Here is a 16,518-nt window from a genome sequence, read left to right on the forward strand (position 1 = left end):
GTGAATGCTATTGTCATGAACAAGTTTCCGGCAATTTGACGGACTAAAACCCCTCATGACAAAGAGAACAAACCTGCCGATAATACCCAACGTCACCCTATATGAAATCAATTACAGTATGTTAACAAAATATTTCAATAAAAAAAATGCTAACCTGAAGGAGAAACTGGAGGTCAAAGTGCACAGACTAACGTGCCTTTCCGAACCTAAACCAATAATACGCAGGAACAAGCACGCGGCAGGCCCCTCCTGGCCGTTCAGCTTCAAAGCCAATATCCACTCCCGAAACGATCGAATCGCAGTTCCGCTTAATTGGCCCATGATGGCCGATCGACGGCGCCCGGCATGGACCACTTTGCTTTGTGGCTGTGGCATTCTCGCTCGAATAAAATTTCCACTTCACTTGAGGCGAAATTCTTCACCCCACCAATAATAATAATAATAATCTCGGAGAAAACATATTATAACGAGCGTAAATTTTTGTGGCTATTAATTACCCAGCACGTGCACCCCCGTCGATGGTAAACAAACGGCCCCGGGAATGGTGTGTTTTGCTCCGCATCGAAAGTCTCGAAAAGTTGCTCTCTCTAGTACTTTCCTTCCCATATCGGCTGTGGTGTTTTGGGAAAGGGATGTAACGACGACGATGGTGAGAATGTCGGTTCAATGGAATTTCGCTCTGATCTGCGATAATGTGTTTACGCTAAAAATGCTTCTTGGGTTCGATCTTGGGCTGTCGCAGAGTCGGTGATTAATGAAAATCTGAAACACATTCCCTGCTAGCAGCTAGCTGCATGCGATACCTTGAGACGACGACGACGCTCCTGCTCCTCGGGAGAAAATGAAGCAAATTCAAGCATTCTTGCACAAAAACAATGGATTACTGTTTACTGGGTTTCGAGGGGGCGTTCATTGTTACTTTCTTGCAACAAATCTGCTGTTATTCTCGACTTCATTCATTAGGATTCGCTCTCATCAGATTCCGGTCTGAAAAAGGTAGGCTGTTGCATTTTCCCAGTTGAATGGGAGTTGCTAGTCGCGTCGCATTTCCCTGTGTTGTTCCTCCATTCATTCTTTTAATGTTCTTCGTCATTAGCTAAGGAATATTGCTCTGAATACGTCACGATATTCAGCTGCCATGCTTCTCACGTACGACACCCGTGAAAGATGTTCATCACAGTGCACAAGTTTATGTCGAAGAAATGAACCGATGCTAACTGCAGTTGCTCGTTTTATAAGTGCGTGGGTGGAAACAAAACGTGATTCATTTGCTTATTAAAAATATTTATAGGGAAACGAACATGGTTGTCTTGAAACGTAGGAAGTAACGAAGTGATTCACAATTATAGGGTGTCCCTAAAAATGTGGGCACGACCCAGGAAATGGAGCAAAATTGATTTAGGAAATATACTTTTATCTGTCATAAAAGGCATGGTGTCATATTCCTGCTTCCTTAGCAAAGTGCTCTTTTAACAATTCTATAGTTATATAAAGTGATAGCTTTCTCTATCAATCGATAAATTTTATGTTCCCGTCCATTACGAAAAAATATCTGGAAAATACCTCTTAGGATTCTAAAAGAAAATCTATCAAAACTATAAGAGTATTCTTCTAAGGATACTGGGATAATCCTTTTTTAGATTCTGAAATTAATCCCTCTCAGGAGTCTGATAGAATTGCTCTAAGAATTCTAAGGCAATCCCTCCAGGAGAATTCCTTATAGGATTCCGGAAGTATCCGTAGTATTCTCAGAGAATTCCTCTAGATTCATTGTCTGGATTCTAGGGTAATCCTTATCAGGATTTCGGAAGAATTCTTCTAAGGATACTGAAGCGAACCTGGGAGAACCCCTTTAAGAATTCTGAGGGAATCCCAACAACGATTCTTAGACTTCCCTAAGGCTTCGGAGAAATTCGCTCTCATGATTCTGATGAAATCCCTCTCAGAATTCTGGAGGAATCTTTCTTAGGATTTTAGGAGCCTTTCTGTGAGAATCACTCTCAGGGTTCTGGGGAAATCATCTCAAAATTATGGGGGAATCTCCATTAGGATTGTGTCAGTATTCTTCTGAGGATTCTGGGAGAGTCCCTCGCATGGTTTTGAGATAATCCTTTTCAGGATTCTGAAAGGATTGCTTCCAGGTTTTTATGAGCATATTAGCGATGGTGTGATACAAATACTAAAACGGCCAGTCCCACTGTGCAGACTAATGGGTTTGAAGATAGTTCAAAAACTTGCGTCAATTAGATTATCCACTTATGCACAGCGTACGAAAAACGGATCCCGCCGAAAAACAAATGCTTTGTCCAAAGCGGTGCATGGTGGTAACAAAAGCGCTCCGCAACAAACGCATGTCAGGCGATGAGAGCAATAAAACAAACATCGCTTGCCGTGCGTGTGCCAATATTCCGGCCTTTCTCTTGCAATTTTCAACACACATCATCGAATTCAGAAGCATTTGGACAAATTAAGACTCTTGCAAACCTCAAAGTCGAGTTTCAGTTGTAAAACAAGGCGAAAATCATTATATGAATAAAAGGAGACAAATATTCCTACCGTTTTTGTAGTGAACAAACTCGGGTGCGGTGCGGTTGCGGTGCCACATTCTGCGTACACTAATAGTTATTTATGCAACGAGTTGCAAAATGTGGATTTTTACAGCACGAGTCGTACATTTATCCAACGAGGCTTGCCGAGTTGGATAATTATGACGAGTGCTGTAAAAATCGAGTTTTGCAACGAGTTGCATACAACATTTTTTGCAATGAGAAAAACTATTCATTGGAATATGATGATTACCATCAGTATCATCGTACTTCCCGGTGACTCAATGAGAATACCCACGTGTGTGCACGTGTTGCATCATGCTAGACATGAAATTTAAATCAAGCAAGCCGCGCTATAACCGTCACAGTTTTCCAAGCTCTTTCCGCGGAAACCGTGGTTGTCAATCAAACAAATGCATTATGGTTCATAATGCAACCCAAATGAGTTGCATTATGAACCATAATGCAATTGTTTGATTCAGTAACGAAAAGTAGGCCGTAGTGATACTGAAACGGCAAGTAAAAACAAAGTTTATAGTGCAGAATTGCAAAAATCCTTTTTTACACGACTTTTTTTACGCGATTTTATTTTGCACGATTTTTTTACGCGATTTTCTCGAAGTTACGCGACTTTTTTTTACGCGATTTTGGTTATTTGCGGAGGGCAAATCGCGTAAAATAAGATTTCCCTTTGATTTTTTTACGCGATTTCACGAAGTTACGCGAACTTTTTTTACATGATCTTTTTTTTTGCGCGGACGCATCCATCGCGTAAAAAAGGATTTAGTGTACACTACTTATGCATAACAAAATTAACGCATTTTTTATATGATAAAAGAAGAGCGGGGACAATCGTACCAAGCGTTCATTTTCAGAGGGTTTGGTTTTGAACGTATAATCGTTGGAAGTGACTTTTAAATGCCGAAGTAATAATTTCAAGTCAAGTGGACTAAAAGTGGTTCTTTAAAGGGAGTAATGGCGCTTAAGTGTAGGCTTACGAGCCAGGATATAAGGAGGAAATTCCTTTGCTCCATTCCAGGAGAGCATCGATGGAGTGTCATTAACTTTCTAAATGCGGCAGTTAATGACACTCCATCGATGCTCTCCTGGAATGGAGCAAAGGAATTTCCTCCTTATATCCTGGCTCGTAAGCCTACACTTAAGCGCCATTACTCCCTTTAAAGAACCACTTCTAGTCCATTTGACTTAAAATTATTACTTCGGCAGGATTCTGAGTGAACTCGTCACAGGGTGATGGGCTATTCGGGCTCGTTTGGAAGTTAACCATCAATGGTAACTTCTTTTCCTAAACAGCCTAGATAGCTGTGTAGTGTCGGTAGCGGTTGTCTCAATTGGCTAAGAATACGGACCACCTGATCCAGTGGTTAGAGTCCTTATGCATGGTGTTATGCGGCTTTATGCTTACCGTGCCAAGGAATGAATGGTTAGGGAGGTCTAATAAAAACCTAACCACAAACGGAGCCTGTGGAGAATTAGGGCGTCCTCGACAGTATTACGCCCTTACTGCACTAATCGGAGCAATGGTGCAGTGGACCTTGTGTTTCTCGGAGATAATCAGTTGCCCTTCTTAAGTCTCAAATTTGGGCGGGATTATTCAAATGTTGTAAATGAGCTTACATTACTGGGTTCACTTAAGGACAAGGTATTTGGAGTACATTGCTCAAAATTTCTAGAGCACCGTTTTTTAGAACCGTTGAACGGATTTGGATTAAAATGCATCACGCTGTTGACAACCACTGAACAATTAGCGTGATGCATTTTCATCCAAATCCGTTCAACGGTTCTAAAAAACGGTGCTCTAGAAATTTTGGGCTATGTACTCCAAATACCTTGTCCTTAATGCATTCTCGCCATTGGCGTTTTTTAATTGACACCGATGTCCGAGCCTCCATTTGACTTTTTTGCACTTTTGAGTGTTCCTTCGCATACTGTGAGTATTCAGGCGTCCCTGCTCAAAAATAGGGGAACCTGTACTAATTGGTTGCGACAACATTTTATGGATAATTCGCTTCCATTGCTTCTCCAAGAGAGTTTCATTGTGGTTTTGTTATTACAACGCACTCCATTGTGGTATACCATAACTATTGCTTTGAAAGAAGCTTGTCCTCTGCAGTCTCTGCGGATCACAAGAGGTATTCCTGAACGGAACTCTGATCTGTTAGGTCAAAATATCTTCGGATAAACCATTCTGTTGTATAGTTACGAATCTCTAGCTTTTGCCCGAGACTTTGTGGGCCCTAAAAAGCTCTGCTTACTTCAAATCTCCAGGAGCAAATGGGGGTTTGTCCTATGTTTCTCCAAAGGGATTTGAGTATTTCAAACATGTTTTGAACTCTTGTAGTTTTCTATGGGATATTTTCATGGCGTGAAATTACTTGATAGTTTTATCCCGAAAGGGTGCGTGCGTTGTATAAAGAAGGAATGAGTTCCTGGTTACCTCGTTCTTTCTGAAATGCTTGAACCGCATTGTCGATTATCACATCTGTGATGTTTGTCTGGCTGACATGCCTATTCATATGAACTCACATGCCTCCCAATTTGGGATGTCCACAGTGACTTTTTTACACAAAGTTAATTACGTTTTCAAGAAAGTACTTGCTCAAACGTTGTTTTTGCTTGGGTGATTTCTTGAATATTGAGGATGCTTTCGATGACGTGCCTTTCAATATCATATTGAAAGTTACATGGCGTCACAAGCTTCCTCCAATGAGCTATAGGCTCTCTTTACGCTTATGCGTTTTACAGTGTCCTTTTCAGGGCACTGATTAAACCCGTTGTGGTATGGGCTATGAGCTCTCGTTGCGCTAATGCGTTCATTCCCTCTTCTAGGGCACCCTTCCAATTTCATCACCTTTCCCTTTCCTAATCCCATCCTTGCCCTTGTCCCATGCTCCCTCAGCTAAATTATGAAATAGGCTTATATGTATGTCGATGGCACAAATGTCCCAAATGGAGGATAACGTGTCTCTGGAGCTGGCCTTGTAATACCTGATGCTAGGGAAATTTTTCTCTCTTAGGATTCTGAAGAAATCTCTCTCAAAATTCTGGAGGAGTACCTCTCAGGATTTTGGGATAATCTCTCTCAGAGTTCTAGAAGAATCCCTCTCAGGATTTTGGGAGCATCCTTTAAAAGTTCAAAATGAATCTGGGAAAATCCCTCCACATAAATTCTCCAGATACTGAGGTAAACTCTATCAGGTTCCGGAGATATTCTTCTAAGAATACCAATGGGATCCTTCTAATGCTTCTGGGAGAGTCATTTTAAGAATGGTAGGAAAATTCTTCTAAGGATTCTAGGGGAGTCCCTATCAAGATTCTAGCGATGTTCTTAAAACACTGAGCGAAACCTTTCAAAGATTTTAATAACATCCTACACATAATTCTGGAGGAATCAGAATCAGCACTTTATGGGTTCGGGAAAATTCGCTCTCAGAATTTTGAGAAAATTCCTTTCAGGAGTCTGGAGGAATTCCTCTCAGCATTCTGGGAGCATCCCATTAAGATTTCTGCTCAGAATTATAAAGATACCTCTCAGGGTTCTGAGGAATTCTTATTTGGGTTCTGGAAGTATTCTTCTGAGGATACTGGGAGAACCCTTGAGAAAATCATTCTCATGGTTCTGGGAGAGTGCCTCGTAATCGTGGTTATGAGGGAATCCTTCTCAGGTGAACTCGCCATAAGATTCTGGAAGAATCTCTCTCAGGGTTCTGAAGAAATCCCTCTCAAGATTCTGGAGGAGTACCTCTAACGAGCATAATCCCTCAAAGAATTCTAGAACAACAATGCGCACGAACTTTTATTTGAATTTATAGGACAGGATTGTGGGAGAATAATAAATAAATAAATAAATAAAATTAAAAGTAAAATCCCTTTCAGAGCTTGGCTGGACTTCTTCTTGAGATACTGAGGAAATTCTCATCAAAATTATAAGAAAATATTGAGTCTTTTGGGTTCTTGAGGCTATACTAGGCAGTTACAGTCCCTTGAATTATTCTGGGAGAATCCCTCTTAATTCTGGGGAATTCTCTCTCAAGATTCATGGGGGCCTATCAGGATTCTGGGAATATTTTTCTAAGGATTGTAGGAGAATTCCTCTTATTTTTCTAAGAGTGGTCTGAATGAATTACTCTCATGATTCTGAGAAATTCCCTCTCAGGGTTCTAAAAGAATCCCATTAGCATTCTAGAAGAACCCCACACAGGATTCTAGGAATACCCAATGTCCTGCGGGAAACCATTGCAGAGATCTAGGGGAAATTCTATTTCGGATTTTGAATAAATCCTTATCAGTAAAAAGGTAACATGCAGGATTATGGAATTTGTTTCAGGATTCGAAGTGAATCTCAGCATGCAGAATGATTCCCTTTCGGGATTCTAAGGGAGTCTCTCTCATAATTCCGAATAAATCCCTCTCAGGAGTACTGCTGCGAGAATCCCTTTAACCCATTTCCGCCCAGTGATCTATTTATAGATCAGATGCCTCGAACGCCCAGTGATCTATTTATAGATCAGTAACTTTTGCGATAACTGCGGAGAAATGAAGCATTTTGGAAGACTGGTGTCTTCCGCAAAGTTGTTGAGGAGATCAAGGACTCTTCGATAGGACGTAATTTAGTACGTATTCGCTCCAGTAGGTGGCACTAGTGATCACGAAACATTGTGCTTTAACAGGTGTTTCGTCAACAGCCATTGCCAATACTGTCGCCTTCATATCTTGAGAATCAGACTACATAGAAAAAAATTATATTCAGCAAAGTTGATCAGGACATCAAGAGCTATCCGATAGTAAACTAGTTGATTCTAGGTTTATCCGCTAGGTGGCGCCAGTGAGTCCTAAAAAATTTAAACCTCTGTATCTCGAGAATCCTACTACATAGAAGAATTTCGTCTTCGGCAAGGTTGATCAGGACATCAATAGCTATCCGATAGTGAACTAGTTGGTTCTAGATTTATCCGGTAGGGGGCGCTAGTGGGCTCTAAAAAAATAAACCTCTTTATCTCGAGAATCTGACTACATAGAAGAATTCTGTCTTCGGCAAAGTTGATCAGGACATCAACAGCTATCCGATAGTGAACTAGTTGATTGTAGGTTTGTCCGCTAGGTGGCGTTAGTGAGTCCTAAAAAATTAAACCTCTGTATCTTCAGAGTCAGACTACATAGAAGAATTTCGTCTTCAGCAATGTTGATCAGGACATCAATAGCTATCCGATAGTGAACTAGTTGGTTCTAAATTTATCCGGTAGGTGGCGCTAGTGAGTACTAAAAAAAATAAACCTCTGTATCTCGAGAATCCGACTACATAGAAGAATTTCATCTTTGGCAAGTTTGATCAGGACATCAATAGCTATCCGATAGTAAACTTGTTCGTTCTAGGTTTATCCGTTAGGTGGCGCTAGTGAGTCCTTGAAAATTTAAACCTCTATATCTCGAGAATCCGACTACATAGAAGAATTTTGTCTTCGGCAAGGTTGATCAGGACATCAATAGCTATCCGATAGTAAACTAGTTGGTTCTGGGTTTAACCGTTAGGTGACGCTAGTGAGTCTAAAAAAATGTAAACCTCTGTGTCACGAGAATCCGACTACATAGAAGAATTCTGTCTTCGGCAACCTCGATCAGGACATCAACAGCTATCCGATGGTGGACTAGTTGATTGTAGGTTTGTCCGCTAGGTGGCGCAAGTGGGTTTTAAAAATTCTGAACTTCTGTATCTCGAGGATCAGATTACATAGAAGAATTTCGCCTTCGGCAAAGTTGATCAAGACATCAAGAGCTACTCGATAGCGCACTAGTTGGTTCAAGGTTTATCTGCTAGGTGGCGTTAGTGAGCCCTTAAAATTCCAGAAATCTGTATCTCGAGAATCAGACTACATTGAAAAATATCATCTTCGGCAATGTCGATCAGGACATCAACAGCTATCCGATTGAGAACTAGTTGATTGTAGGTTTGTCCGCTAGGTGGCGAAAGTGGGCTCTAAATATTCTGAACTTCTGTATCTCGAGAATCAGCCTACATAGAAGAATTTCAAAATTTCGTCTTCGACAAGGTCGATCAGGACATCATTAGCTATGCGATACTGAACTAGTTGATTCTAGGTTTATCCACTGGGTGGCGCTAGCGATTCATAGAAATTCTTAACTTCTGTTTCTCAACAACCAGACTACATAGACAATTTTTGTCTTCGGCAAAGCTGATCAGGACATCAAGAGCAATCCGATAGTGAACTATCTGTTAGGTGGCGCAAGTGGGCTCTGTGGGTGCAAGTGAGCCCTAAAAATTTTGAACTTCTGGATCTCAAAAATCACACTACATAGAAAAATTTCGTCTTCAGCAAGGTCGATCAGGGCATCAATAGCTATCCGATAGTGAACTAGTTGATTAAAGGTTTTTCCGCTAGGTAGCGCTAGTGAGTTTTAAAAATTCTTAGCTGCTGAATCTCGAAAATCAGGCTTCATAGAAACATTTAGTCTTCAGCAAAGTTTATCAGGACATCGAAGGCTAATGGATAGTTAACTAGTTCATTTTAGGTTTATCCGCTAGGTGGCGCAAGTGGGCCCTACAAATTCTGAACTTCTGTATCTTGAAAATCAGGCTGCATAGAAAAATTTCGTCATCGGCAAATTTGATCAGTACATCAAGGGCTAACGGATAATGAACTAGTTGACTCTTGGTTTATCCGATAGGTGGAACTAGTGAGCTCTAAACATTCTGAACTTCTGTATCTTTACTCAGGTTCATTGTGACTCTCATCTCAAAGACATTCGTTTGGGTCGAACGTGCCTCTGGATCCGACCTACTGATTGGTCGGCTTCATGCAAAATAGCTGTAGATAGATTAATTGAACGTAATTTGATCAATTAGCGCCCAGCAATTTGGTAGGCCAGAAGACTTGAATGCCCAATGGTCTATTCACAGATTAGTAAGTTTTGCTAATACCGTGGAAAATGAAGCATGTTGCACCGTCTTCCATTTTCCTCTCCTCTCTTATTCGTGCTCGTTCAGGAGAGTCATTATCCGATGATGAATGGGTTGGTTTATGTTTTCCCGTTAGGCGGCTTCAATGATTCATAGAAATTTTGCACTTGTGTATCTCGAGAATAGAACTACATAAAGGACTCTGGTCCATATAACCACATCTGTAAATTACGTGATCCGTAAAATACGATTACGCATCATCAGTGGAAATCGTTTCCACTGTGAGCTTCGGAAGAAGCTGAGATAGATGAGAATGAGATGTTGATTCATTTAATTCATTTATTTAGTATAACAACAAGTTCAAGAAAAAACTGAATCAACAATATTTCTTCATAATACACGGTTCGTGGCTGCCGTTCTCCATCCTCGGTCACGCCTGATGTTCGCCAAGTCACGCTCCACCTGATCCGCCCATCGTGCTCTCTGCGCTCCACGCCTTCTTGTGCCAACCAGATCTGTTGTGAACACCAACTTTGCAGACATGTTCTCCGGCATTCTTGCAACATGCCCTGCCCATCATATCCTTCCGGCTGTGGCCACCTTCTGGATGCTGGGTTCGCCGTAAAGTGTAGCGAGCTCGTTGTTTCATCCTTCTCCGCCACACACCGTTTTCCTGCATCCCGCCGAAGATCGCCCTTAGCACGCGTCGCTCGAAAACTCCGAGTGCTTGCAGGTCCTCCTCGAGCATAATCCATGTCTCGTGTCCGTAAAGGACCACCGGTCTTATTAGCGTTCTGTACATGGTGCATTTGGTGCGTGGGTGAATCTTTTTCGACCGCAGTTTCTTCTGGAGCCTGTAGTAGGCACGACTTCCGCTGATGATGCGCCTCCGAATTTCATGGCTCCCGTTATTGTCAGCCGTCAGTGAGGATCTGAGGTAGACGAATTCCTCCACCACCTCGAAGGTATCCCCGTCTATCGTACCATTACTACCCAGACGAATCCGGTCGTGTTCGGTTCCACCTACCAGCATGTACTTTGTTTTTGAGGCATTCACCACCAGTCCGACCTTTGCTGCTTCGCGTTCCAGGCGGGTGTACAGCTCTGCCACCGTTCCAGATCTTCTGGCGATAATGTTCATGTCATCCATAAAGCATACAAATTGAACGGATTTTGTGAAAAACGATCCCCGCACGGTGTCAAAATTTCGATTATTATCGAACATTCATATACCTCGGATTATTCTTCGAAAATGAATAGTATTTTGGCTATATATTCATAATCGGAAAACTGTAATATTTTTATCAGTTCCGTCAATAAAATTTTTTTAATGTTTTTTTTTATAAGTGTTGAAATGGCAACATATTTCTTTCCGTGTAGTCAAAAACCACTACAACTATAACTCATCGCAAATTTTATATCTATGATATGTATGCGACCATCTGATTGTCTGTGTTGAAATATTTCGGCATGTTATATTGAGTTAGAGCTCAATTAAGGATACATATTGCCTAAGCAAAGGCGCATCTTCCAATTTGAGCTAATTGCGTCGTAGTAAATTTCCACTGGCCTTTTACCATCTACAAAGTTAGATAGCCATACTATCGGGAAATGGAAAATAACCAGTAAAAACTCCCGCTCTCCAGATCTGACCAATGGGAAAAGAGGATTTAATCCCACTGCAGACCATTGGGTAGTGATTGCGTCTTAATTTTTAAGTTCGTACCACTTCGAATCGCGATCGCTCGTTCAGATTGGTGAAGTACGTGATAGTGATTACACCTGAATTTTCGAGGTGAATTTTTCATAAAGAAAAGTTGAGTAAAGTTTGCAAAATCAGTTTAGCTTAAAGTTTTTGGTGCATTGGCTAACTAAATTTGAAGTAAGTGTCGCGAGTGTTATTTAATGTAATTTACTGTCTAATTTGAATGTTTTATGTTAACAGCAGAATTTAAAAAGTTCGTTAGAATTTTGAAATTTTTAGAGAAAAAACTGAAAGGAACTCAACAGGAAATAATAGACAGGTAAGCTTTAGTGCATTTATCGGTGGAATAAGGTGCAATAAGTTGTTTTACTGCGTTGTTTAGGCGTGTTAGGCCCAACAACGTGGGCGACAAGTCTAGGCTACACGAGGCTTAACTGAGCTTAGGCCCCCACTCCGACAAATCTGGGTGGTAGTTTTCCCACTCCGTGCCTACACTGACGGAAGCTTTGAGTGCCAACACGGTCCAATTGGAATTCTACGCGGATGAATCCAACCGTGTTCGTGTGGTTGCTGTCGGGACTAACCACGTGACAACTCGTTCAGCCAAGCTGTGAAGCAGAGAGCGACGTCCAGTAAAGCTCTTACTCCACCGAAGCCCGGGGACGCATATACCCCGAAGATCAAGCTCACACACGAGTTGGTGAATTTGAATTCCGACCGTCTCAATCGCCTGAAGCCGACGCCGACGCTGTCAAGACGACGTCGACCATCCGCCGTTGGAGCATCACCTAGGACAAACAAGGTTAGATATATCGTTAGGGCGTGCGAATAAATTGTAGGTTATCTAAATCAATTGCGCTATGAGTAGACGTGACGTCACGAAGCAGTTAGGGTTTGCCTGACCAATAAATTGGAATTGAATCCGAATAAATTTTTGAATTGAGGCCCTTGTGCAACTTTTTAAATTCTATTTTTCATTGTTTTTTTCTTTAACTCGAATATATTTGTTGAATTCAAAGTTAATTACTTCGAGTTTAGCGACGACTTCACCAGCCTCGGTCGTCTATTGCTGAAGATTGTCGGAGTTGTTGAACTTTCTATTGAGAATTCTTTTACTACCATTTAGTTTTGGATAGCGTTTTAGTGTATTTAGATCATTGTTTCTTTCCATAGTTCGGTAAGTTGGCAATTCGGTTGGGTCAAAGTGGAAATTCGGTTCTGTATTAAAACTGTTGGCCTGCCCTGAAGAGGCGGTCTCATGCCGGGATATTTTACAGAGTGGACGGTCCTTTCTTGAAAGGTGGCGCTTAAGCCGTCGGCTTAATTGAACGGAACGGAACGTTACAAAACTAGAAAATATTTCATCGGCGAAAATTTTTCCATATATTTTGTATGGGACGTTTTTTGGGCTAAAATAGTAATTATTGATTTTTAGTATGGAAAATACCCTAAAACTCATCTAACTCAAATTTTCTTCGATAGAATATTTTAAATTTTGCATTTATACATTACAGCCGAAATTCTAACATTCTATGAAGAAAAATCCGAGGTACATGAAAGTTCGATAATAATCGAAATTTTGACACCGTGCCCCGGCTGTTGAGCCCGGCTGTTGAGCCCGGCTGTTGAGCCCGGCTCGTCGCATCACACCTTCTAGAGCGATGTTGAAGAGTAGGCATGAGAGTCCGTCACCTTGTCGCAGTCCCCGGCGAGATTCGAATAAACTGGATAGTTCACCCGAAACCCTTACGCAATTTTGCGCACCCTCCATCGTTGCTTTTATTGCTGAGTGCGTTCAAGATGCAAACGGTGCCCAAATGCGCTTCAAACGCGGTAACACAGTGTTACCAAAGGCAAATTAGCAATAATATCTAACACCACCGCTCCCACTGGCATCGGGTTACTTGTTAGAAAATCTTACCACATTTGGTGTTCCTGCATTTGATATTTGCATTGCGAATGCACACAGCAATATCAGTCTAGTCAGCTTCCCAGAAAAGCCGTTTTCGTCCATGATTTTCCATAGCTTTATAAAAATGAAAGCCAGAAGGATGCGGTGGGCAGGATATACTACTAGAATGCCGAATATCAACCCATTATATATAGAAATTATTAGAATGATGCATATTGAAATTAATAACTGTTGAAAACTATCCATTAATAAGCTACTAGCAGATTGTTTTAGTTATTACTAATGTAACCCATTTCTGAAACATTTCAAACTGTAACTTTTTTTATTAGGAGAATATCAACTATGATCAGTCATCTAGAATAGATTTACATAGCTCATAGAAAAAAGGTAGCTGCGCAAAAAAAAATAAAAAAAAAAAATATTTTTTTCAACATTTCACGTGCATATGCCCAACTGTGTATTAAAACGAAAATTTCACCGTAGATTTCCGTTTAAATGACTGCAATAACTTTCTTTAATGGAGTTAAGGTACTCCAGAAAAAATCAGACATCTATTGTGATTGTGGCATAATTCGGGCGTTAATGGGTTAATTATTCTAGGAGAATCCTTCTCATATTTTTGCAGGTAATCTTTCTTTATACTGAGCAGATCCTTCAGAATTCCTTTCAAGATTTCTGGGAGAATCATTTTCAAGATTATGGGGGGATCCTTATCAGCAAGCAGGGGGTATACTTCTAAGGATACTGGAGAGTCCCACATTTGATTATGAAAGAATTCCCTTCAGGAGTCAAACAGAATTCCTCTTAAAAAATCCTGAGCGATTCCTTCTCTAAGTTCTGAGAGAATCTCAGAATTCTACGGGTACTCCTTCAAAGGTTCTGGGGAAACCCTCTCAGCATCTGGATGGATTTCTCTCAGTCTCCTGGAAGAATCCATCTCTGAATTCTGCGGGAATTGTCTCCAAGATTCTGCGAGAATTCTTCCCAATACCTTTCAGCATGCTTGGTGAATCCCTTTCTTCTGGAGCAATCCTTCTCAGGATTTTCCAAGAATTCCTTTAAGTTTTCTGATAAAATCTTTCTCATGTTTCTAGGGCAATCTCCTTAAGTTCTATGGGTTTCATAGCGGGTTGCATAAGATGTTAAAGTGGAGGCGATATGCGTACATTTTACATGCGCCTAAATGGAGGCATGTACGCATATGGCCTCCACTTTATCATCCTATGCAGCATCTTATACGATTACTGGTTTTCTGGGAATCATTATTTTTTATGAGGATATAAAAACTGAATAGGTCATTAGGCCGAATAGGTCATTTGGCTGAATGGGTCATCAATAAGTATATAAAATACTACCAAAAAACCTTGCTCGTTGTATTCAGTGTGAGCGTGGTGCAGTTTTGAGTTCAAACAGGCGCTTAAAGACCTTTTCGGCCTAAAGATTTTTTCAGCCTAAATACCTTTTTGGCCTAAAGCTCTTTGCAGCCTAATGACCTTTGTGGTCTAATGATTTTTGCGGCCCAAGGGACCGTTCATAACCACGTAGACTTTTTCGGGTGGGGAGGTGGTCTGACGAAAGTCTACGCTTTATACTTTTTTTTAATGTTTGTATGTTCGAAAGTCTACGAGGGGGGAGGGGGGGGGGCTGAGATGACCAAATTTTGGTCTACGTGATTTATGAACAGCCCCAATGTTTTATCCAGCCTAATAACTTATTCGGCCTATTAATTTTTTCAGTCTAATGACGTATTCATCCTCTTGACTAGGTCGAAAAGGTCCCTATTCGGCCTATTCAGCCTAATGACCTTTTAGAACAACAGATGTTTTCGAAACTGTAGCATATTTACATTTGTTTTGTCAAATTCCATTTAAGTTGCGCTACTTAAATGGAGGGACTTTAATGGAATTTACTTTAATGGATTTGACTTAAATGGAGGTTTGAGTGTATAACTCTAATTATTTTCAATAAAAAGTATTCATTTCATGCATACTTTTTCGTGGCATGTTAAGCTAAGAAATGTGGCGGGAAAGATATCAAATTTGTTTTCACGACCTCGTAAGTGACGAAAATATGGTTCGCATTGAAAACAGCATGGGACTGATATGCGAAGAAGAGCAGAGTAATGAACTCTGCCGAAGGATTTTCCAAACATACTCCGATGAAATTTGCTAATGAAATTCGAACGAATTCTCAAAAAAAAAAAAATGCTCAAATTCCTCGACTAACGGCCACAAGAGTTACCAAATACCTAAGCAATTACCAAGAAAACAAATCAAATTATCCCTTTCAGGTATCTGTGAGGTTTTTTTTGCGGACTCTGCGGTAATCTCTATCAGCATACAGAGTGAATCCCTTTCAGTATAACCTCAGGAGTAAGCATTCTAGGAATATCCATGATTCTAGGGGAATTCTTTTACGGATGTTCTTCTGTAGATATTGGGTGAATTCTTCAGGATACTGAGTGGATTCCTTCCAGAATTTTGGAGGAACCGGTCTGAGGTTCTGTTTCAGGATGCTTCTAAAAATTCTGGAGGGAATCCCTTTCAAGATTTGAGAGCATGCCATTTAAAATTCTTGGAGAATCAAGATTCTGGAAGAATCGTTCTCAAGATTCTGAGAGAATCCCTATCCGGATTCTGAAGGTATTCTTATAAGGGTACCAAGAGAATCCCTCTTTTGCTTTTGAGAGAAGCTATTTCAGGCGTCTGAAAGAATTCGATTCAAGATCCTGAAAATATTCTCTAAGAGAATCACACTTAGGATTCTAAAATTTCTCCAGAGTCCTGAGAGGGTTTCGGCCAGAATCCTTAATCTAGCCGAAACCCTCTCATGACTCTGGGGAAATTTTTCTCTTTATTCTGGAACATCCATTTTTGAATTCTGCGGGATTTTTACTCAAGATTCTGCGGAAATTCTTCCCAACTTCTGTCAGCATTATTGGTCAATCTTTTCCAAAATTCTGGATCAATACTTCTCAGAATTTTCCAAGAACTAATCTCAGGTTTCTCAAAGAACCCCTTTCAAAATTCTAGGAATCAAAGATAAATTTCACTACATTTTTTTTCATAAATTACTACGGAAATAGTTTCTGAATTCTGGAGGATGGTGCCGCAACGTTTGGTGAGCTCGTTTTATACGGTTATTTTATAGTGGATGTTCAGTAGAATGTGTCCATGAAAAAAGCATTGGCTTTTGATTGAATTGTCAAAAATATGTGATGGGATTGTCATCAGAGTCCACCTGCATTTTTGATGAAGTGTGTCGATTTTCATTATGCGCAGCAAATGCAATAAGTTTTATGAAAATATTATAATGGTTTGTCCTCAAAGCAGTAGACTTACTCTAAGTAATCATTTCCGTCATTATGTTGCTTCATTCCAAAAACTTGAACCCGTGTCATGTAACCGCAACCCTTCTT

At 40.6% G+C, this 16,518-nt stretch overlaps 1 protein-coding gene across 6 annotated transcripts in view; it reads left to right on the plus strand.

Annotated features, from left to right (window-relative positions):
- The window catches only part of LOC109423306 (uncharacterized), a 764,938-nt gene that overhangs the window by 647,723 nt on the left and 100,697 nt on the right, over positions 1-16,518 (plus strand). The gene's annotated exons all lie outside the window — the stretch shown is intronic.

This window comes from Aedes albopictus, chromosome 2 (assembly GCF_035046485.1).
Source record: "Aedes albopictus strain Foshan chromosome 2, AalbF5, whole genome shotgun sequence".
NCBI classification, from domain to species: Eukaryota; Metazoa; Arthropoda; class Insecta; order Diptera; family Culicidae; genus Aedes; species Aedes albopictus.